The sequence below is a fragment of the Bombus vancouverensis genome, chromosome 2 (genome assembly GCF_051014615.1).
Source record: "Bombus vancouverensis nearcticus chromosome 2, iyBomVanc1_principal, whole genome shotgun sequence".
Lineage (NCBI taxonomy): Eukaryota > Metazoa > Arthropoda > Insecta > Hymenoptera > Apidae > Bombus > Bombus vancouverensis.
Genome location: NC_134912.1, coordinates 20,424,607 through 20,448,661, shown reverse-complemented (window position 1 = coordinate 20,448,661; position 24,055 = coordinate 20,424,607). Strand labels below are relative to the sequence as shown.

The following is a 24,055-nucleotide window of genomic DNA, read 5'->3' as shown; positions in this document are numbered from 1 at the left end:
GTTATCGATTTATGAATTTTCAATACACGAATATACATGTGTATGTTGCATTCGGTTGGAAGATTTATTTTAGAAGAATATGAAGCTTGTCTCCTGTGGACTTGCGGTTCTGGCTTCCTGAATTTTTTATAGGCTTTTACAATTTCGAACAGGAATCTCTTTTTTCTAGCCGTGATTGAAAAAGTTAATATACAAGTGTATTCTCTTAGTTTTAATAATACTGTTGTTGTTTCTGTATTTAGAGGTAGGATCGCAATAGCCATTGTTTTATTCTTGTGATAAATCTATCACACCGTTCTAAGCTGAAAAACCTTTATTGCACTTTCTTGCATGGACTAGGATAAAAAACAAAAGAACATCTTAAATCTATCGATTGTATCTAGAACTATCTTCTAGTTACTGTTTCTTGTAACTAGCGCATCTGCGTATGGATGGCGAGCGCGAACTCACGTTGTCATTTTCAACAAACACGATATTAGGTTCTTTTCAAGAAGTCTTAAGATTTCAGTCTTAATACTTTGTCGAAAGTCGGAGACAATTACGGATAAATCACGTTATGATAATTCGTTTAACTCGATACGATGAGAGAGATATGGCTAGAAAAATGAAATAACTTTGAAACGCAACAAAATTCTTTATTTAACCTAATTACTTCATTTTTCTACCTTTTTTATCGAGGCAACTTTCATCGAAAGATGAAAGGCTTTTGAAAATTTCATAAGAAACTTATGGTTACTCGTATTACTGTTTCGTTTTATCATAAAATACTCAGCTACTAATAAAAAAGTTAAAAACCAGGCATAGTAGGAGGCATCCAAAGCAGTAGCTTCAGTAACCTGAGGGTCTACGATGACGGCACTTGAATAGCTGTTCCATTCAACGGTACTTTTGCATTATTTTTCGCCAAGCTTTCACGATCAGTCATCCATGCAACGGTCGATTTCACGGTGCGGAGATTGCGTTTAATTAAAATGCATCGCGGTAGCTCTTGTTTGCTAGGCCGCAAAGGGATTAATAAGTCATATACGTACAGAGAGAGTGGAATTTGTATCATGGGTCGCGACTCGTTCATTCGCAAAACGCGTTACCTCCGCCACCGCGTTCATCGTTTGCATCGTCAAGGATAATTTTTTATTCAAGTTACGCTTAGGATGGTTACAGGCTCGTTCCGTTGTATGTATTTTCCGGGCTCACGAATAGCGTACAACCCGTCGCATTTTCGAAATCGATATTCAACCTAAGAAATTCGCCTGCTTGTGTATCGTTAAACGTACAAGCATACAAAAAACCAAGTGCAAAAAAATACACGCACGGTATAATATAAACATTATACGTAATCTATCAAATTATCGAAGCTTCATAAAATCTGTAATCGGTAAAATGTACGGTAAAAGATGATCTATGCTACAACTTACTGGTAACGTACAATTTGGGTACATTGTGTATGCATAGACCTTCAGAATTTTGAAAAGAAGAAGAAAATAAAACAGAATTGGTTTATTTTTTCAAACGTTAACTACAGCGACGTGTATAATAATGAGTGGCAGTCTTTAAACGATCGGATAAAACAGTGCGTAAATGTGAAATCGATCACGGACTATGTTGGCATCACGAAATATCAAATGTTTAAAAATTCTAATTGCGGAACAACCTCGTATGACCTGATTTCCGATGTTCCTGAAAATGCCACTAATTTACACGTTAACGCGCAAAATCAAAACGAATTATCAGCAAAATCGCATTGTTGACGTTGATATGGCTTTCTGACGGGAAGAAACGAAAGTGCGTGTCTAACGTTTCGTACACGCAGAATTAATTCCGAATCACTCGCGATCAATGGAAATAAAGCGCAGCGCTATTCTGCGAACACGGACCTGTCGACAGCCGTCTATATTTTCGCGTTCGCGGATCGGATATTTTTATGGAACGCATCGTAGTGAGTTTTATGGGCCGTGCGCGGTGAATCGCCGATTTCTAGGCGAATGTCCGAAGGCAGGTATTTCGTGGTCGCTGGCATAGCGGTCCGACCGATCCGTTAGTCCGACAGCATCTACAAAAAACGAGGCAAGCATGGTCTCATCTTTGGATTCGCCAATTTACGTTCAAACTTACCAACTTATGAAATAAGCGAAAAGGAGCGGGGACGAAGTTGATAGCCTGAAAAAGATTTCGAAGCATCTGATAAGACTGAATTCGTTAAAAAGTCCATTTTAAAATAATACGTACATAGAAGACTTTCTTAAAAATAGATAATCTGTTTTATTTCATCATTTAAAACTCTATTTTTCAGTACGAATGCGATATATATTTATAATTCCAACATTTTCGAGGTCGATGTATTATTTTTAGATTTTAAAAGATTCAGAAGAGATTACGTTTTTTAACGAAATCCTTTTGCAGATTTTAGATCCATTTGAACAGCGCATATGTACATTTGAAAAATAGTATTTGAAACTCTAAACCTTCAAAAGTTTTAAAACCAGGTTTCAAATCTTTGATAGGTGCAATATTTTCTTTCAATCATTCAATGATCCAATATTTTTGTAAGCGTATTTTTTACTCTGCTTTATCCAATATTACATTCCCACTCTCTGAGCTTTGGATCGAAACTGTATACCTTGATACATTTTCATTCTGTATTAGAAGGTTTTATATCCGCAAACTATTACGAGCGAATACGAGCAATAACGTATGAAACAATATATCAATTTGTCTACATACGTTTACGTATATATATATATCAAGATCCTATCGATTGGATAAAATCATTATTTGTTGTAATTCTAAAATATTTCAAGACTTTCGATTGTCGCGTTTATGATCTTCGCTTCCACTAAATGTTGCTCTCGTGAAAGAAGAAAATGAGTTTAAACGACTTCCTAAAGTTCGAATTAAACTGCAACCGTTGGGAAAAAAATATTTCATCAAAATTTCTTGTTTTATTTCTTCAATAATTAAGCCTTTCAGAACCTTTCGCAATTAATTGCATACATCGAATAGTTCAGGGAAATGGTTATGTTATTTATAAACACTGTTTTTCTTTACACTTACTTTAGAATTTACCATAATTTATGTCATTTTCATGTAATGGCTAAACTAACGACTCGTTCTTTCGAACAAACTTGAAAATTCTATCCTTTTTCGACGATCTCGATTTGACTCGTAAAAATCGTTCATTGTATCGATCCCTAAACGTGCTACGAGAAACAGATGCGAAGATTCGTATAAGTTGCATTCTCGCGAGTCGATTAAAACTTATTAAAGCCGTGTTTCGTTCGAACCGAGTTTCGACGATTGGATCGGACGAATAAAGAGGACTAATAGAACAGAATTATCCGAACGCCAGGCAACGTATTCGATGCGTCGCTCTTGAAATTAAGCACGCGTGTAAAGGACAGGTCGAAATTAATAGACATACAAAACAGTCGAATACTTTCTCACGTTTCGTGTGCTCTCTTGTTATGTTTGTCTCTCTATCACTTGCAGCTATTCCGCCGATAAATGCTACTGCGCAGAACGCACAGTTGCACAGTCGAGTAGCGCCGTTCGTTTCTATCGTTGAATAATTTAATAATCTGTGCATGCGAGTACAGTCTGCACGGTAGAGCGTTTTAATTTTAAATTAAACTTCAAAAATTTTCGTTTTACGAGTAACGAATATAATTTACTTCAGGCAGGCTGATTGGTTTACCATAAAGTTACATTACCGTTAGCAACTTGCAAATTCGGCCTGTAATTATATGTCTGTAATTTTCCATTGAGCAAAGTTTCAATTATTAGATGAAACTTCAAATTTCTATTTCTCCAGGGTAATGTTATCATATGGAGGAGTCGAAGCTGTAGAATTTTACAGTAATCCTGAACCGCTGATCCCATAGAATCCAACGATACTCTTGAGGTTTTCAAAATCCTACACTCGAGTAGTTCCAAATTTAGATGAACTCAGGAGACTAGCATTCGACTACTACTTACCATAAATTCGTTAGATTATTGAATCATTCGACCCTTCGTGGTCCGATCCTTACGATAGTTTTGTCATATTCGAGGTTAACAAAAATCCGTACATTATCCGAATATGTATGTGATTATGCGTGTCGACTTACGCGGATCTTTTTATCAAATATTTGTGAAACATTTTATATTCCATAGCGTTAATTTATTTTCGTAATCCGCTGTCGCTTATGTTGACCGCGTAAACTCATTCGGTAAACTAAACAAATATACACACATATATTTATGTAAGTACAGCAATGTACTAATACTAGCAATAACAATAAGCATACGTGAACTATTCGACATTATCCGCTTCGACTTTCACAAATGTACCACTATATAAATTGGGTTTCATGAATACGATACGATTGTCTTTGTTGTGAGTCACGATCGTCATGAATACCATATAAGCTTCTTCAAATCCTGTGTATAGAGTTTTGTATAAAAACTCAATACAAAGTCTTATAAACTTTTTTTTATTAGTAATCAGTAGTAATTAATTAAAAGCAACAATAACTCACAATTTTGTTAGCGCGACCAACTTTGAAAATGGTCCGTGCAAGTTTTGAAAACGTATCCATTAATTCTATTCGATAATAATTTAGTCCCCGTGATTAATAATCACTGATTATTAGTCAAACTAAAAATGTAAAGTACTTCAAAGTATAAGAAATATATTTAATAACGTTATTTTATCGGAAGGATATGGGAGTCAAATTTTTCACAATGCGGTAGTCTGACTACACGACGCTTATTCTACTTGGAGTCACGTAGCTCTAAGTTGAACTGTGTCTTTTTTTCGAACGGTTATTAGTTAACGTGTAATTCCTATGGGTTTCTTTCTGTAATTACGAAGATTAAATGTTTTGTATTTAAATATTTAAAGTTTTATGTTGTAATTGAACTAAATATTTGCAATATAGAACAATAAGAAATCACGAATTCATCATATATTATGATATGCATTGGTATTGTTACGTTATGATAGAATTAACATACTTGTAGCATAGAATAGCGCTCATCGTTGATTATAAACTATTATTTGAAAAATATTATGCTTATAATCGTACGGCTTTATCCTATACGTACATGTATAAATTGCCAGTTATATATAACATCGACAGTCTAAATAGAAAACAGGAAAGTTCTTATCGTAGATGGGCATGCTACTATCTCCACAGTTCAGTCCGGGTAAATCTATTACGGAGGTACGTCTGGTGGTGCCAGGAAGAAAGTTAGCAAACTGGGTCATCTGATAAAGGAAGAAGGCGCGATGGCGGCTTAAGTGCGATGTAGGGACGCGTTGATATCAGTTATCACTGTTCATCGTTGGTGGCTTCTTGCTGAATCGACATCGGTCTACGCGTTATTCTATTTAATCCGATTCGATTAATTGCTCCTCCTATTTTCGAACAATCGTATACAGATCAATTACAAGTTTTGCAGCGAACAGATCATGACAATAGATTACGTTTGTTTGAATCGTAGTTATCGTTAAATGGCGTCGAGTGCCAAAAATAATATTTCTGTGAAAAGTAATGTTACGAAGAAACGAGAAGCAGGAAAATGAAGCGATAAAGAGGAGAGAATGACGGAAAGAAAGAAACATCGAACGAAATAAGAGGAAAGAACAACAGGGAAAGGGAAGGAAGAAAGAAAAGGTTGAGATAAAAGAGAAAAAATGAAAAGCAAGATACGATTCGACTAAATAACGTTAATTACAAGTACGATAATATTTCTCTCGTTACAATTTATTATCCTAATTTAAAATATACTAAATTTGATAACACGTGTCAACAAAATATACGGTTCGACGAAGTATCAGTTGCAACAAAGTGATAAAGCAAAGATCGCAACGAAGTGAAATAGAAGTTGTAGAATTACATCGATGCAAATGTACGCGTTTTCTGCGGAGGTAACAAGGCGTAAGTAGAAACGTGTTGTAACTGAAATTTGTAAACGCGTTTGGATCCACGTGTATACATGGAACCCGACTCCTTCAGTTCTCGTATGCAAAACTCAATTTCATGCGAACGCAGTTGCAGCCACCTTTATTTTCTACCGCGTTTTCTTCCAGCTGCAGTGCAAAATCCTGTTTCCGCGAATTTTTACGAAGAAAGCTCACGACTTTGTCGTATCGCTACGAAACGATCCCGTGATTTCTAGCGAGTGCCTCTCTTATGTGTACAACGTGAAAAGCCGGATTTTACGAAGCTGCAACACCGTTGCCATCGATCGAAATTTTTCATTCATTTTTTGTCTGGCTCTTTCGATGTTCGAATAAATTTCTATCTTAATACTAATTTTAAGGAGAAGTTAGTTATTTGTCGGAAGAAATGTCGACAAGAAGAACAAAGAAACTCGACTCGAAGATAAAAGGCAATGTTATAGAAAAATATTCAATAGCGGCAAAATTGTCACTAAAACTGTCGACTACTCTTAAACTACACATTGCATGGCTTGCTCATAGAATTCACCATTATCGTTTTGCATTCCGTTGGTGAATCGCGCGCGGACACAAACGGACGAGCCTCATAAAGCGGCGTTTGCACGCGCGCGAATCAAGAGTTTCCTCGAGGCTCGTCTCTCCTTTTCAATGGCACCGTCGATGAGACGTCGACGCGAGAAATACCACTTTTGCCCCGATGCCAGCGTTCCACTTTGGTGTCCTGCTTCGTATTGAAATCGTTCGTGCGGCAACACTCACTGACGTCCTATTTAAAATTGTATAAAGAGAGCGTCTGTGAGAAAGAAGAAAGAAACGCGTAATAAGCATTGCCGCGTTCCTTTCATTTATTAACCAAGCCGAGTTTTGAACTGGCTGGTTAAAGTACAAGTTACGTTGGTTTGATAGTAAAACGAAATACGATATATCACATCCTGGCTTTGGGACCGACGCAATTTAATAATAGTAATCTTTCTTAATAGTAAACGTCGCAAAGATGTTTTAGATTGTCTACTTTGTTAATAAGTTAAGCGTGTTCGTTTTGAACAAACAGTTTTCTTTTTTTTTTTTTTTTTGTTTGTCAGAAACCAATTATTTTCAGACAGATATCTGCATAATTGCGTAGTAGAAAATAAAATTATTATTTTTTCATTATATACCGTCCATACGTAATCACTTTTGTACAATTTGTACTTTAATATTTATTTATAATAATTTATTTATAATTGTTCGATCGACTGCGATTTATAGTTAACGCAATAATGTAATATAATGCAACCAACTGAAATTTCTAATTAATATTCGGCACCTCTCTCGTGATAAAGCGAGATCGTTTCATTTTCTACCGATGTTTCGTCGGTCTCTTTATTCTCCTCGCGTCAAGGCGCATGGCGCGTTCGCTTTGTGGAAGACCAAAACGAAAACACGAGGAACACACTGAACAACATGATGGAATTTCGTTGCGTTCCAGCCACGAGACCATTCCCGTTTTAACCTCGATAAAGCCGTTGTCCCACGCGTTTCAACGCCGTGCGAAACTGATTTGGCAATTTAATTATTTCTGGAATCCGACATGGGCAACGAAAATAATTGCGTTCATCGAAAACGATTCGAAAACTATGCGAGAGCATAGTTGACCTATCTTACAAAGTCGTCTAACTAAGTAAAACTAAGGCGAATTCAAAACAGAGTAGAATGTTTCACGTTTTCCCGAATTGATTATCTTTTAATTAAGTTACGGAATTTCTCGTCGTTCCACGTTGATGCAGGGCACGATATTTTCTCCGCTCGTGACGTTTTTCTTGTCGTTGCTGCACCTAAACTTTCTAGCAATCGGATAACGCGATGTTAAGAGCGCAACGTTTTCTTAACTCGAATGAAATGGCAAGCAACATTTAAGAAGACAACGTTTTAACGCTAAACAGACCAGTTAAGAATTAGTGATGTTTTCAGAATGAACGTTCCCTTATCGTACAACGTGCAAATTATTAGAAACACGCAAATGAAAATTTAATTCTTGCTTATCGTATGACGCGTAAATGATCATTACGGTCGCATTATAATTTTCGTACCTGATGCTATAAAATTTCCGTTCGTACCAAATATTTGCTGATATAATCGGTTGACTAGCAATCTGCAACGAAAGGTACTAACAGCTACATAGAAGCAAGATACTCTGCGTAACAAACTTCAAACATACACTTGCTGAGTGCTCTCGGAGGACAGAAGCGCGGAGAATAAATCAGACCGAACAAAGCTCTTTCATATGCGCACGGTACAAAAAGAACAGGCCGTAAGTTCACTGCGATAACAGTACATGCCGCGAGATAGTTGAGTCCGATTAGAGGTGGAACGATCGCGAAAACAATTACGGAACAATGGTCGAGCGTAATAAGCCGGCGGGATATTCGAGCGGCCGCGAAATTACCAGCGATTTCGTAACTGTGGTCCACGTGGAACAATTTCGCGTTCGGACTAATTGTCGGCCGATCGGGAGACGCGTTTCCCAGCCATAGTTTCTGGGACGCTGACGAATCAATGAGACAAACGTCGACGGCAAACATACGCACAATACGTCGTATTAAATTCAAATACATTGTCTCTGGCGCATTATCCGCGTATTATCGGCGAACGTGGTAAAACGAGAATTCACCTCACTGGCGAAACAATATCGGAATATGATAGCCTTCTCTGATGTGGTATATTGTTTCCTGAATCGCGCGACTCTCTCTTCCTTTTCTTATGCTGGCTGGTCCGTAATCGAAAATAGTAATTTAACGTAGAAGATCGGTGCTGGCCAGAAAAATTTCAAAATCCTGCAACGGAGCGCGTAGTTGCGATAAACGTATTAACGTTTTAAGGAATATTCATTGGCGGTTGAAGTTTTCTAACCCTCAAAAATACCATGAAAAATTGAAAGTTTCAACGGATTCTTGTAATCCAGGATAAGAAATACAACCTGCACTCGGCTCCAATTAATCTATTTTTATTAGTCTTTTTTGTTTGAGCTGAGAAAGCAAGTTCATTTCGTTAGAATTGCCATTTATTTTCTTGGGATTCGATTAAGTGTTAACTACGGTTCTGATTAAAATTTATATAATAATCTTCTCAACTTCACCGTGAAATAGCGTATGGCGAGATATAAAAAAATATTACCTACGAACGACGTTGTCTAAGGTAGTATTGTATCCTTAAGGCCACGTCGTCCCCGCGGATAAGTACCATGAATCTCGTATGAATTTCAATGATATCCTTATAGTACAATCGACGGTTCTGAATAGAAAGGCTTTCTGACTAACGTTCAATTTTTCAGCGTTTCAGTGAAATACTAAAAATCATTTGTCCCGAAAATCAATTCTCGGTAATTAATCTTAAATGAAGCTCGAATGGATTAATAGGTAGTTCAGAAGTACTAACTAAAGAGGTACTACTCCTGTTTCAATAACATATTATATTAATCGATAATAAAATATTCTTCTATTTTTGAAACTATTAAATCATCTTGAAAATTTCCGTGATTAAGTTTTAAGCTATTCATTCTGAAGGAACGTAGTTCTTTCGAAATCGAACTTACCTTTCAAACTAATTTCCATAATGCTCGATACGTTATTTTCATGACCAAATCTAACTTTCTATGGGAGAGAGACGCAATGTAGAAACATATTTTCCAGTTTCTTAAATCTTTTTGCGTAAGAAAATTGTTAAGCAAATGGAAAATGTAAAAATCTGCCCAATTGACACGATTCTTGTAAAGTTTTCTATTTTCTCGAAGATTTGTTATGCAATATAAGATATATTATACTCTAAAGAAAGAAAGTACGAATTACTACGAATATAATAGTGCGTATGTATATATATCCGACTATATTTCATTAGTATTTGAAATATTTATATGCCGTTAAAACCCAGATACAACAAAAATTGTGGAAATTTTCAGAATGACGTAATACATATTCATTTATCAGCAGTATTTTTCAAACGAATTTTTGAAACGTGATCTACTATCTGATCGAAAAGCTTGCGCTTTTGCAAAGGGGAGCCTTTTTTACCCTCCATCTACAAATCTGACTTTCCGCCTGTTATTTCCTGGCTAGATTGTAGCTTCGCCGAGTGGCTTTCAACATAATTAAAAAAGATTTGCAATTTCATAGCTGTTTACAATTGAATGCATTAATTTCGCTGGAAATCAGTTCGTTTAACAGCTGCCACGATATTTCCATGGAAATAGATTCGCCCCGCGTTATTTTTGCCACATGCACCTGCGCAAATAATACTCAATGTAAATTTTTTAATTTCGTTAATGCATAATCTCGAAGCATCGATATTTTTCCTCTCTATTTTTGTTCATTGTTTTTACTTTCTGATATTTTTATTTTTGCTGTCTGAATTCGCTATTCAAAGTCACGTTCAAGCTTCATTATCTCAATGAGGCTATTGTTTTAAAAATGTCAGTCGAAAATCTTTTACATTTTATATTTTCATAGCGTCCAATAACATATCCAATTCGCGAATATGTTTGTAATTATTTTTCAAATTATTAGAAATATCGGGGAAGATCGTTGAGCGTATTATGTAATTATAATGTTGTATTTTCACTCGAGTTTATTTGCTATGGAAGAGGAAGTTTAGAAACAAATTATCTAGAAAGTAAATTGTTGGCAATGTAGAATGAAATCGTTTTGAAGGGAGCATAGGTCGATACGGAACAACGGTTTCGTCGAGCGGACGGATGACGCTCGAATTTGCAATAAAAGAACAAACGTAAAAATCAGAAGAACCCGGGACAAGATAATCGAATCGGGGACGGCCGCGCGTCGTGTCACTGCGAGGATTTATAGAAAAACCTTTGTGTCTTCGATTGCTATTGTACGCGTCGGCAATTCCACACCGCTTTATTGCACATTCCAACACTTTTCTCTCTTCGATTCGCTGGTTCGTGAATCCGGATGGTCGGGAGAATCATGCAAGAAACAAAAGAAATAAAGAAACGGCGAAAGAGAGACAGACGGGCTTAGCAAAAAGACCAGCAAAGCTAGAGAAAGACGCGGAAAAGAGAAAAATAGCAGTGGTAGTAGCGACATTGTTCATCACGGTAGTCACTTTCCTGATTTTTGGAAAGAATGTGACGTGTCATGTATTGTATTTCCTCTGTGGTCTTCGAATGTTAGATACAACGCGGTGTATGAACGAACCTTTCGAAACAATTTTTCCAACTTTTGCTTACTTTTTTTATCTTCTGGCTAGATAATTTACGAGATAGATCATTTTGAACGATTCGATGGATTTAATGGATTTTTAACAAATAAACACTGACGAGAAATAGCATTAACAGAAAAAGCGGTAAAAAGGAGAGAAAACGAGGTTGGTGATAGCGATCTTGTTTAGTGTGGCAGGTACTTGCCTAACTTTTTCAGGATACCGAACACTCGGTAATTGCGAAAGTTTTATAGCTTAAAATTCCGGCTTATTCGGTCGTTCTCGTTGCCCTTTCACAAAGAGAAATCGCACGGCTGGCGACGAATTCATCGGCAAGCTTGGAATTGCACGAATTCTGACGAAGGGCATTCGTATTACTATGCTAGTCGACCGTCGATGATTTGAGTTTGTTCGTTTGCGTTGGATTGGCTCAGCCGATCTAACTCCGTTCGTTACTGCAGTCTTTACCCTCTCGATCCTCATCGATTGTCTTTCCCAAGAACGAAAATTATGACTTTATAACAAGTTTCGGTTAATCTTCAAGTATGTTTAAGTTTCATCAAGTATGTTATGTTTCACAATTGTATGTAACGAAAGTTTAGACTTGGAAAAGCGGAATTTTATGAAACTTGTCTTGGAAAAAGCTATCGGATAATTTCTGTTAATTTTTCGAATTCTTCTTCTAAACTCCTATCTTTGCAACTTTAATTATCGACGATGTTTCCATTCATTAGATGCTTAATACTTTAGTTCATATGGGAAGATTGATTCGCAGTATTAATAAGGATGGAGGATCATTTTCCAATTCCGTTTAGATATTCATATACCTACCGTTAGTAATATATCAAGTTTTTTCTTTCGAAGAACACGGTTTTTAGTCATTTTCTTCCATCGTCCTAACTATTTTAATTCCTCCAACTACGCTGTGTTCTTTTATGTTTCTTCTTCCACCCTGTCTTATATTTAATTAATTAGATAATCAAGTGAAGCGTGTAATAGTTATTACTGATTCTGCCTGAAGCTTACAATCTTCCTCGTTATACACTTAGACAGACGTATAACATACTATACAAGAATATTACACGTACGATAATTAGTTTAGAATACCGCGTGTACTTTCATCGGTGTTCTTCTGTATCTGTTTCTATGAATAAATAAATATATAATAAATACATACAACAAATTCAGATTATTATTGCTGCTGGTATCTCTAGAACTTAACAAGGCTTCTTTCTCGATTCTTCGTAAAGTTTCTTCGGGGTTGCAAATCGAGGGTGTCGTTGTAACGTTCCGTCGCCGGCGTTTGCGTGATTCGCTGCGAATTCGTACGCAAGGAATATGCAAATCGTAGTAGGAACTGCCGGCTTGAGGCGACTCTCCCCGAGAAAGTCGGAGATTTGATTTTATTTGAAATTTGCGCATCGCCGCGGAGGAAGCAGAGACGATGCAGTCGGAGAGCTTTCCGCGTAAGTGGCTGAAAAAATAAACATCTGTGAGAAACGAGTCATTTTATACCTTTAGGAGAATAATCAACGTTATGTGAGAAGAAAGTATTATTATTGTGGTCGATAATCATAAATTGTTACAATGGCTGAACTTTTGTAGCTCTGTTTGTATCTAGTAGCTAGGTAATTTGCAACATAAGTAAATAATTTTAAGCGATTTAATGAATTCTTAACGAATACACATACAGGGTGGTTGGTAACTGGTGGTACAAGCAGAAAGGGGCTGATTCTACGCGAAAAAAGAAGTCGAAAATATAGAATAAAAATTTAAAAATTTAAAAATTTAAACATTTAAAAATTTTTAAAATTAAAAAAATAACGTCAATCGAAACAACGATCTACAGTAAGATCCGTTATAACGAAACGTGATAAAGTGCACGCGTACCGAGCGAAAATTTAAAATCGATTTTCTCGAAAACAAAGTTTCAAACGAAAAATGTTTATTTTATATTTTCGACCTCTTTTTTCGCGTAGAATCACCCCCTTTCCGCTTGTACCACCAGTTACCAACCACCCTGTATAAATATAGCTGTAGATTCTACTTACGGCTATAAAAGAACATGGCGTTGATAGAATCATTTCTGTATAATACATTATCGAATTTGTTTTAATCCTTTGAGCTCTATGAACGCATATACGCGTTCTCACACAACCATTCAATTTAGGCTAAAAGTGGCGTTAAATGGCGTGATAGAAAAGACGTATGGATGTCATCTACCTCACATTCTGATGGTTTCGTTAAAACAAAAAAAAAAAAAAATTAATTATCAAACTGGCAAACCAAAGCAAACACCAAAGTGTGTAGCAGACTACGATGCCTTTCGTAAAAAATACGCAGTCCACGGTGTGTTTCTTCGTAAAGAGTGGCAATCCACGACGAGCGCTTAACGTCGGACAACGCAGCGCCCAAAAGGTTGAACTGTATGATAATCATGTCAATCGTATTACGTGCGAAGTACAAGATCTTTTTCATGACACACACAACATACTCGGAAGAAGTTTCTGTAAACGATCGAAATACTGTCGCGAAATTTTGTATATATTTTGATATTGAGTAAAGCGAAATAAGTAAACAAGAAGTTAGTTTATTAATCGATCGACGGATCGGGTTGTTATTGTAGTAACAGTATCGAAAGGTTTGTGGTGTGAACGAATCGAAACGTAAACGGCGCCCTCTTGTAGAGAAACTTGGATCAAGCTGGCTACGAATCGCCTTCCGAAAGAGCCACAAAGCCCGGAAGTCTGGAGTGCGAACTCGCGTTAAGTTCCGGATACGACAGGACGCGGCCAGTGGATATGTACGACATAAGTTTAATCCCGAATTGGACGGTGGCAAGAAGCTTTCAAGAAGTTTCTGCATGCCGTCGGAATGTTTCAACACGTAAACACACTTACGTTCACCTTTCGCCACGAGTTCCATTCGATATGCTGAAAAGATTTCAGCGTACTCTTCGATTGCCTGAAATCGGGCATCGCTCGCCAACTCTCGGTAACCTCAACTTTACCACCGGATCTGACAATCCACGTGAAAGAAATTTCGTGGTTTTCGATTCATCGTACACGCCGAACGCTAACAAATTTTGTTCTCCTTCGTTGAAATACGTCGGGAGAATTTTGTCTGCTTCGAAACGTTGCTTCGTAAGGTGATCATTTATTTTTCGTATGTGTAAATAGTAAAATAGCCGACGTATACTTGTGTCGATTTTGGAAAAGAAGGAAAAGTAACGGAGAAACAAGTGCTTCGTTAAACGGACAGCCACATCGGTTCTCTAAACGACCAGCTTTAAAGCTGCACCACGACGTCGGCCGTTCGCTAAAAGTTCGAGCAACTTGCAGTGTATCTGATGAACGTATCGCTTATATGATCGGAGTATGGCAGCTTATTGTTAGTCACTTGAAAAATCGTGTATCAATAGGTTGTCCGTACAATGTAACGTCCAAAGAGGAGGAACGCAATAAGAAATAGAAAGGGGAAAATAGCAAAGAAAACGTACAATAGCGCGATCGAATGGCGAAGTAAAAAAGATCACGAAAACACGCGAGAAATGAGAAAAAGGATCGAATCGAAAACTCGTTGTTTCTGATTTTAATGATTACGATAAGCTTACAAACAACTCGCATTGGAAGAGTACACGAGTTCAAAGAAAATTGGAAGGGATTCAACAAAGTTCCAAGCGCAGATATGGTAAAAAAAAAAAAAAGAGAAGAGAAAGAAAACACGGAATCGTCGGAATGTGCTCGTTAGACAAATGACACTAGCTGAAACACGCGAGTTCGCTGGATCCATGCAGACACTATTATTTGAAGTATTAACTACCGATTGGATGTGACGGTGAGCCTAGCAGACTGAGAGAGCGAGGGAGAGAGACAGGAGTATCCTGTTCTGGCTTTACGGATGCATCATAGTTTACTTTTTATTCAGCTGCTATAAAGTGGACGCAAAACTGGCCAGCAGTATCCGGCTCGGGAAATGGAATAGTGAATATTTCGAAGGAACACTCTGATGCGATAAATATACGTTATGTTAGCGCTACACCCGTCGTGAGAGTTTCATTCGTGCCCAAACAGCGCTTCCATAAAAACGCTTTTCTACCGATCGTCGGAGAAGGAGAGAGAAGGATGGTAAACAGGAGAAAAAGAGACGAGAACAGAGCGGTCCGAAGAGCATTTGTTTATTCGAAATCGATGGAATTTGTCGTAGTGAAAATTTTATAGAGTAGCGAGCGAACAGTAATAGACTGGAAATTCTGTTCGAAGAGAATCAAATTTCTATCGACCTGGAACACTTTCAAGCGTTCGAGTCGCGTATACGCGTTCGACGATATGGTTTTGCAACAACGCGAGAATTGCAATTGCTAGAGTCCGTACATTGCGTTTCACCCTTGCTTCTTTCCGTCGTTTGCCTTTTTTCCGCTAGATTAGATGGTCTAGCAGAATGGGCGTTTAAAAAAGTATCGGTGAAAAGTTGAGAAATGTCAAAATGTTTGCTGCTACGAATCTTTTGCGACCCGTTATGGAGCGGACAGAAATAACACGTACTATTTTACAAGTTTCACGCGTGTTTGTTAGCAAAGTACTAGACTAAACGTTTGTGCAAATTCATACTCGTATTTGTCAATTCAAAGTTCGTATATACGGAGATAGTCGAAGAAAATTTGTTTACGCAAACGTTTGAAAAAGAACAACGTTATAAAATACTGCAAAATGCAGTTGATACTCGTTACATCTCGTACGAAAGTTATTCGCACATTTATTATCGAATCGACGTATTTGATCCTACCTAACGGATATTTACGCAGATTTGAGAAAAAAATGTTATAAAATTTTCTACGATACAATTATAACGTTTATTGTACACACGTGCTATATAAAAGTTTTATATACTTCATAGTTTTTTAGTTTTACATATTTATGCGTTTAATAACGCTTGACTTAATATTGCAGTATTTGGATAAAGAGGATATCATGAAATATTTTCAAATGAAATTAGTATTTATTATACTCTTATACTCATATTTCTAAAGGTTTTAACAATTTTCTAATGGTTTTTCAGCTTTATCTTATTTTTCCATTTCACTATATTCTTATGGTAACGGGGATTACTCTATAATTATATGAGGTGTATGCGTGTGCAAGATTGTGCCGTTCCTCCTTTATAGAGAAGCTAATTTCAAGACAAAATTTAGGGGAAATGATTACCTTGCGCGTTTATGAATTCACCCATTTTCTTCCGTAAATAATGTTTCGCCATTTTGCAGTAATTATAGCCGCAATCTTGTTTCTGTTCGCGCAAGTTATATTTGTTATGTTGCCTTAAATGGATTACTTTGATGTTTAGAAATAACGTAGGACCAATACAGGAAGAAAGAAAGAAAGAGACTCGATGCAAAAAGCTAAACGAAAAGACCTTTCTTATTGTTCTATTATTCTAAAATTGCTCCCTTGTACATACATACGCGTATCATGTCTTTATCCTGTAGTCTTCTTTGGTCTTTAAGATCTAAAATAGACTTTTTAAAATATTTTATATTTACTTAACGTAATAATAATAGTCCAGGGAATTATATTTCAAACGAAATATCGAGAAATATTCATAGAGAAATAAAATAGTCAAACTCGAAGATGGTATCCCACTGGGTGTAGCCATCCACGCGTTATTTAGCAATTAAGTTAGAAAAATTTACCAAACGTCCAGCTGGACAAATTGTAAAGTAGAAATTAAATAATAAGAAAAAAAAGAAGAAAATATTCGTAGATAATATGTATTGCCGTAAAAGGATCGAAATTCTTTCAGCATTTACATCAGTATTACGTCCCTCGGGGTAAGTTGTTACATGTAACAACTCACAGATGGCACCGCATTTCACACAAATGTAACTTCAAAACGGATAATTCTATTTCTCATTTTTCATACATATTCATACGTATTCTTACGTTGTTCAAGTATTTTTTTAACGCTAGAAGGAACGTCTAGGCGCAAAGTGTAAAAAACAACGGCTATTTTTATCCACCTTTGTCCATAATTCAAGCCTGCAACGATGCACAACATTTTTCAAACACCGAACTTTCACCGTCGTTTCAATCAGACCGAAAGGCCATTCGACCGAACGCCTTTTCACAATCGCAGCGTTGCGGCTCGCACAGGGTACGACGAATTCCCGGCGTGACCATATTGTCCCATTAAATTAGGAATAATTTCCTCGCATGATAAACGAGCGTGAATTCCGACGGACGGTCGGTATTCGACCCAAATTGCGAGTCGTAAATAATCGGCGGAAAACGGACCGACAAGGAGACAGCAGAAGTGGACCGACAGGATTCGCGTCGAAATCGCGTTGTCGTGTCTTCTCGTTCCGTCCTCATTTTCCGCCGGTTGATTTATCGATACGTTACTTGAAGTGTCGCGCGGAAATATTATACGTCCAGCCGTGGTTGAACACGACCGCGCATAAATAATGTAAAACGCGAGAGAACGAGTGTCGATCGGTCGTGGATCGGTTGGAATCGCGCGTGTTCGATGTGTCAGTCGTAAAGAGCTTTGCGGGCCATTCCCTCCGATCGTTCGTGGAACGTTTAGATCGCCAATCGTGAAATCTTTCGATTAAAAACGAACGACTCGTTGTAAACCACCGATTAAATACACCCGCACTTCGGTACCTCTGTTTGGACGTTTCGTTTGCACTTATCTCGTTGATGGTATGTTTCGCTCGATGTACGTGTAACTTACGAGAATTGCTTTGGCAGAAAATAAGTATAGAAGGAACTGTGTGTGTATGTACATAATTCCTTTAGCGTTTTGGACTCGTTTGTAAGAATGGAAGGTGTTTTATATAACGTAGAAAAGGGTCGATGTAATTTTTTAGCAAAATTACGTTGTAATAGGTGTAGTAAATAATATTCTGCAATTATATCGCGCAATTATTACAGAATCGTCAAATTATAATTATAAATATTATATAAAACATAGTATAACTGCAGCCTCGATAAATATACAGCGTTGTCAAATATTCGTGCATCGTTTTTTGTCAGCAACGAAAAACGAAATATTAGAACAAAATAATTGCGCAAATACTCGAAATAAAATTGGGATAAAGTAATGATAATATCAATATCGATAAACTACGACGAAGAAATATTCTACCAACTGCAAAATAATAAATATATCTAAAAACATCAAATAAATCTTCACCGACCCTACTTCTTCGCAAATTCATCGTCAACCATAAACAAATATAACGCGAGTATCCTCACCGATTCGTTATCCTCCCTCGTAAATTTAACTCCTCGAACCTGATAAAAATTCGAAACGAATAATCCGTTGGATAAGACAATTCTCTCGCTGTGACGCGATTCTCTTTCTAGAAATGACACGTGTTCGAGACAGCGAACATTTCCAAGCGTAATTATTCCTCGAGAGGGAGATAATTCGACGAATTCGTGTAAGGCTATTCTTAATCCGGCTTATCCAGCGTACCTCTGTCCCCGGTCCAGAAACTTTACCCAGAAACCAACCCCTGCTCGCCTCTTTCGTCCCTTCTTCCAGTGGTTCGCTCTCGTTGGCAAATCTTCTCGAGTGTTAAGCCGCTGATCAGAGATTGCGACTGTTGCTGCCGTAACGGCAAGTCAATCACAAGAAACGCGCGAATTTATTAGGTCGAATTCTGGGGTATCAATGTTTGGCCAGCTCTCAGGAACTTCGAATAGCCTACGTCAACTCGTCGTCTGGCTGTTGTTTAAGCCACTTCGCAAGCTCTAACACGGTCGTGCAAAGCCTCGGAACGGTCGAGCCGGATCCCTCACAGCTGATTGTGCTCGACGATTACATCGATGATGTCGCAACCACACGCGTAACTTCGTTCTTCGTCGACCAGGTCGCGTCATTTTACGTCGTCGTTTTATGACCGGGGGCTATGTCGCGTAAAAATGACAGTCTTATGGAGTTTCGAGTTTGTTCGAGGTTTACCTTTAGATGCAGAGTCGTTGATAAGACAGCGGTCAATGTGCTTCTTAAAGTTAGTACAACTACAATCGTAATCTGTACGAAGCGAGAAATTGGGACTAACTTCTTAACAGAGTAATAAAACGTATAGATATCAGAATGATCTAGAACGTAACTGTTTATTTGTCGTTAAAATTTCTTGCGTTTTTGGTATTAGACGTGGAAAATATGTGTTTTTAACACTTCGTACGTAAAACGAAGTTACGATATGCCTGATAACGTTTAAGATTTCAAATTCATAAAACTTACGTTCGATGACTCGCATGAATCTCTCTTGCGGTATGCCGTGAAAAAGCAAATTGCGTAAATGGTTTCTTTTTTTGGGGCGATTTACGTGTAGCGAAATTTTACAGAAGTTTCTGGTTCATGATACAGAATATTTACGTAACACGGTCACTTTCGATTCAACGTACGTACTTTGCGGTTATGTATACATTTTTCATATCGAGCTTTTTCAGAATTCCATAGCCGTTAACCTTTTAGAACTTTTTTTATCGAGATAATTCCAATCTAAATGAAAGTACAGATAACATAATTTTCATTTATAGTAAACTAATTCTTCTTAATTAATATCAGAAGATTACTGCTGACACAGGACCCAAGTCTTTCGTCAACGTTGGTCGGATACACTTCCCTCCAGAAACTTTCCGCCATCAAACTTACATCTACGCCTTTCACGTGTAATTCAATCCATTGAGAGTTGGCTGTTGATCGGCGTGGTCGAAGATCGAATACCTGTACGTTGCAGGTATAAAGTTCATTGTCACTTTTGGCCAATTTCCTTTTTTATTCCTTGTATATTCCCCTAGATGGTTTCAGTGTCACCATCATAGTTGTTTGCTTTAATCTGAAGTTCTTTACTTTAAATCCAAGTATTTACCATCGTCTAGGTAATTGCTTTTTTAATAGCTCTATTCATTTTGAAGCGAATCTTACAAAGGAACAATGGTATTGGAAACGTTCTTAACAATATGTATCGATGAAATATAATACATATACGATATGAACACATAGTTATGATATAGCAATACCACTCTTTGATAGTTATGCATCCTATTCGATGAATCATCGCAGGATATGTATCACGAGTCTCTTCGCACATTTATATGAAAAGTACTTAAGACAGTAGCGAACATTCCTTCACCGAACTACCACGTTCCTCGACATTGAGATAGACATAGACGAACACACACCGAAACGTAATAAACCCAAAAAGCCCCGAGAATGTCGTCGGTTAGCCCTCGTCAGTGACCCGAAGAATTAACGGAACCACGGACAATTTCAATAATCCCACCTACAAACGTAGCATACGAACAGCCCAACAATGGATACGATTCGACATGGCACAGGTTGATGTAAAAGGACGCTGCATGTTCGGCAGGGTTCCGATTACGTTCGCTGTAGATCGGTCTCGTAGAAATTCCCTGCGGAATTGCAGGTTCCCGAATGTCTACGCCTTTCTCTCGTAAGCCAGCGATACTCCGCCCCTCTGGATGACTGGCAAGGAAGCTAGAAATGGGGATGGTAAGGATAAAACCGGCCCATGGTGACATGGAATGGCAAAGGTAGCGGTGAATTTTCGTCGGACGTCGCGGACACGAGTTTCGATGTCGGTGGGACCTCGTCAAAGCGCTCTCGCGCGACATTACCGGAAATTGCGGACACTGCCTTTCTCCAGTCGCCTGGATAGTCCAGTTGCGGCACGAAATGCATGAGTTTTGCGGCGAATTCGACAGCTTGTACGCATACACGCGCAGAGGTCCATGCATGTGCAGTTGGCGCCTCCAACTTATACAATTGTCGCAAAAATAGCCTGGCTCGATGTGTATACCGTGTCTGACTCGTGACTACATTAATTAAATATATGTTCTCTCCTTCTGTCTGTCTGTCTGTCGGTCTGTCAGTTTGTTTGTCCGCCTGCCTGTCTGTTTATCCGTCTGTTCGTGTCTCTTTCTCTCTGTGTCTCTCGAGCTTTCCTTCCAACCGGCCGAATGTTCTCCACCTTTGATTGTCCATAAAGTTCCCATTGTGGCGGACCAAGCTGTCTCTGACTCCGGAACCTCGTACCGCGCTGCGATGTTTGACGAATCCTTGTTGTTGGTTCGTTAAACACTGTGATCGTTCCTGGGATCGTAGTACTTGCGACCTAACGCACGATGTTTCGAGCACTCGTTGTTTCGTGTTTTGATTGGAAAATTATTTGCTACACTCGCTTTGATCTTAACGGTATTCGCATACGAAATAATTGGAAAGGTTTTCTAGAAACAGGATTTATAAGATAAAATTGCGTGGAGAAGATTAACTTTAATTTTTTAACATTATTTGCAAAGTTTCAATCGATGATTTTAGTGACTCTTCGAGAATTGTATTTTTTTTATATCTGCAAAATAAATATGAATTTGATAATAGTCGAACTGTTTAACCAGAAAATATATTCGGTTATTTATATACACGACCTATAATATATAATGTATATTTGTAATAGATTTATAGGCCTTTTTGTCTAAAACACTCCGAGTTCACGATAACGTTACATTTTTAACAGACCTGTACGAATTAATTATATTTCAAATAAAATTGAAAATATAATCAAAATAAACGTAGATCCAACTGTTTCGTATCGGTAATTAAGATTGGTTTTAATCGTTTCATTGAAAACGGATAATCAAAAATTAGACGCGAAGTTCAACAATCGTATATAGTGGAAATCAAAGTTCTAAACCTACGACAACAAGACGTACTAAACGGTGCAATAACTTAATAAATCAAAAGCAGAAACTATAATACGCACTTATAATGTCTTGATGGTAAAAAGGCTGTGATGTAACAGGAAATCTGGATCTCTGATAATAATCCCTTTATGGAATCTGTGTAATCGACGGCTACTTGCGATGCTAATTCCTTGTCCATCTGCTTCCTAATCGGATTTTCCGTTCGGCATGAGCGAGAAGTTTGAACCACACTGACTCATAGCCGACTGCGACGATCCAACCTACATTCCTGTTGAAATTGCTACCGTGCCTTTTTCTTGCCGCCTGTCTTCCCGAGGACACACCGGAATTGCATTTGTAATACTAGACGCTGACACCCTTTCACAATGGTCGGAGCGTCTTCCATTTCCTTTGGGATATTAACATCGGTTGGATGCATTATTAAATACTCGACGTCGTGAAGATCATCGCTTGAACGCGTGAATATATCGGCGATGTTGGTCTTTTAATTAAACGGAAATGAATATTGTATAAGGAGTGGGTCGCATGACTGTATTAAATCATAGGTCTTTTCCCAGAGCAATTAGCTAAAAATAGGAAACAGGAAAATGAGCGAACCAAACGATATTACATTTGTCGAATGATATCTTTTGTGCATAGAGCAATTGCGTCTTTTTTAAAAATGGAAATAGATCGAATATTCTCGTCTTTCTGCGTAAAAAGATATCGTTTAAAGCGTTTAAGGCGCTCCGATTGTATTTTCCGTGTTAGGTTGGTGGTAGATTATTTCATCTCATTTTGAACAATTTGTCTCTTCGTTTAAATCGTTTAAAACAATAATTAAATTCGAGTATGATAAATAGTTCGTATTACTACGCTTGTAAAGACGTGGCTTGTACGACACCAAATAAATACGTCGGATAAATGAACACGTAATTACATCTAATTTAACGTAATCGTGCTTAGGTAATTTATGAAGAAAGAAGACCAATGTTTTATACACGAACATTGTCGTTATCGTTTTAACACGAACTAGCAAAGAATTAATAACTGACAAGTTCCATTTCCCTCGAACATGGGCTATTGAAGTTTCATTTTTCGTCTGCAATTTTAAGAAGTGCCTGTCGACGATTCGTCAAAAGGGATCATCGTTATCCACCGCACCGGAATGAAATCCACAGCGTTGTATTAATTTCGTCGATTTTTCACGAGGGAAATCGCGCGGTTATTTAGTTAGGCGTGCGTCGCTTGTACATACGCAAGATTAAAAGATTGACTGTCGACGCGAGCAATATCGTCGCGGATCGACGCTGATGTTTGGTTCGGCAAATCGTTCCGATGATAAAGCGCTGTAGATTCGACAGGCCGAAATTCCATGATCGATCGAAGCTTACTTTTCCACGGGGTGAAGCAGCGAGTGGCGTGGAAAACCCGGCGCAGGCATATACGCGTATATCGATTTGGTTCGCGCGCTCTTTCTTCTTCGACGTTTCCCACGTTTCTTCTTTATGCCTGGCCAAACGAGTATCGTTTTTACAGCGTCGACCATGGTAACGACCACGGTCCTCCAACGTTTATAGTAATCGTAATTCGACTTTTGCCATTTCTAGGTACTTGAACGCTGTGCGAGTGGTTTTCAGGGAACGAATCCGCTCGATGGACAAGGAATGTCATAAAAACGAACGTTCCATGGACCGCGATGAAACGCGTCTCTATTGTAATACTTTGCAATGCCACCCCCGCAACAAGCTCTTTATCGCTTCCCATAACGAGCTCGTATTCTCATTACGTTCGGCGGGTGCCACCGATCCGTTCCCTCGTTCGATCCCTCGTAATCCTCGATGCGCATTTAGGCAGGCAATAACGAAGAACGATTACGTACTGCGACTCTTCGTTCCTGGTAAATGGCTAATTCTGTTTTTGATTTCAATGCTGGTAACAACTCTTTTTATTATGTAGGTAAGAGCTGCATTTAGGAAGGTAATATGAAGGGACAGTTACTCGCTCTGACCATTCTTTCTGGCTTTCTCAACGATGGCAACTTAAATCTCCATGAAAAGGTCATTTTTATTATTTCTATCTTTATTATATCTATCGTATCTATTGGATCTCATAGTTGCACAGAAATGCACATTTGTTATATGCTGGTCTCTTGTGTGTTTGTTTTGTTTGTGCGATAGTTGCGATAAGATACGAATATTCAGCG

The 24,055-nt window shown here is 37.9% G+C and overlaps 1 long non-coding RNA gene across 1 annotated transcript in view; it reads right to left on the bottom strand.

Annotated features, from left to right (window-relative positions):
- Positions 1-1,482: 1,482 nt before the first annotated feature.
- Positions 1,483-24,055, bottom strand: part of LOC117160078 (uncharacterized) — a 126,636-nt gene continuing 104,063 nt past the window's right edge. Inside the window, exons 2-4 of the long non-coding RNA XR_013060507.1 lie at positions 12,312-12,608; positions 2,113-2,157; positions 1,483-2,050 (exon numbers count right to left, since the gene is read on the bottom strand). This is a non-coding gene — a long non-coding RNA (uncharacterized LOC117160078). The remainder of the gene's footprint in view (positions 2,051-2,112; positions 2,158-12,311; positions 12,609-24,055) is intronic.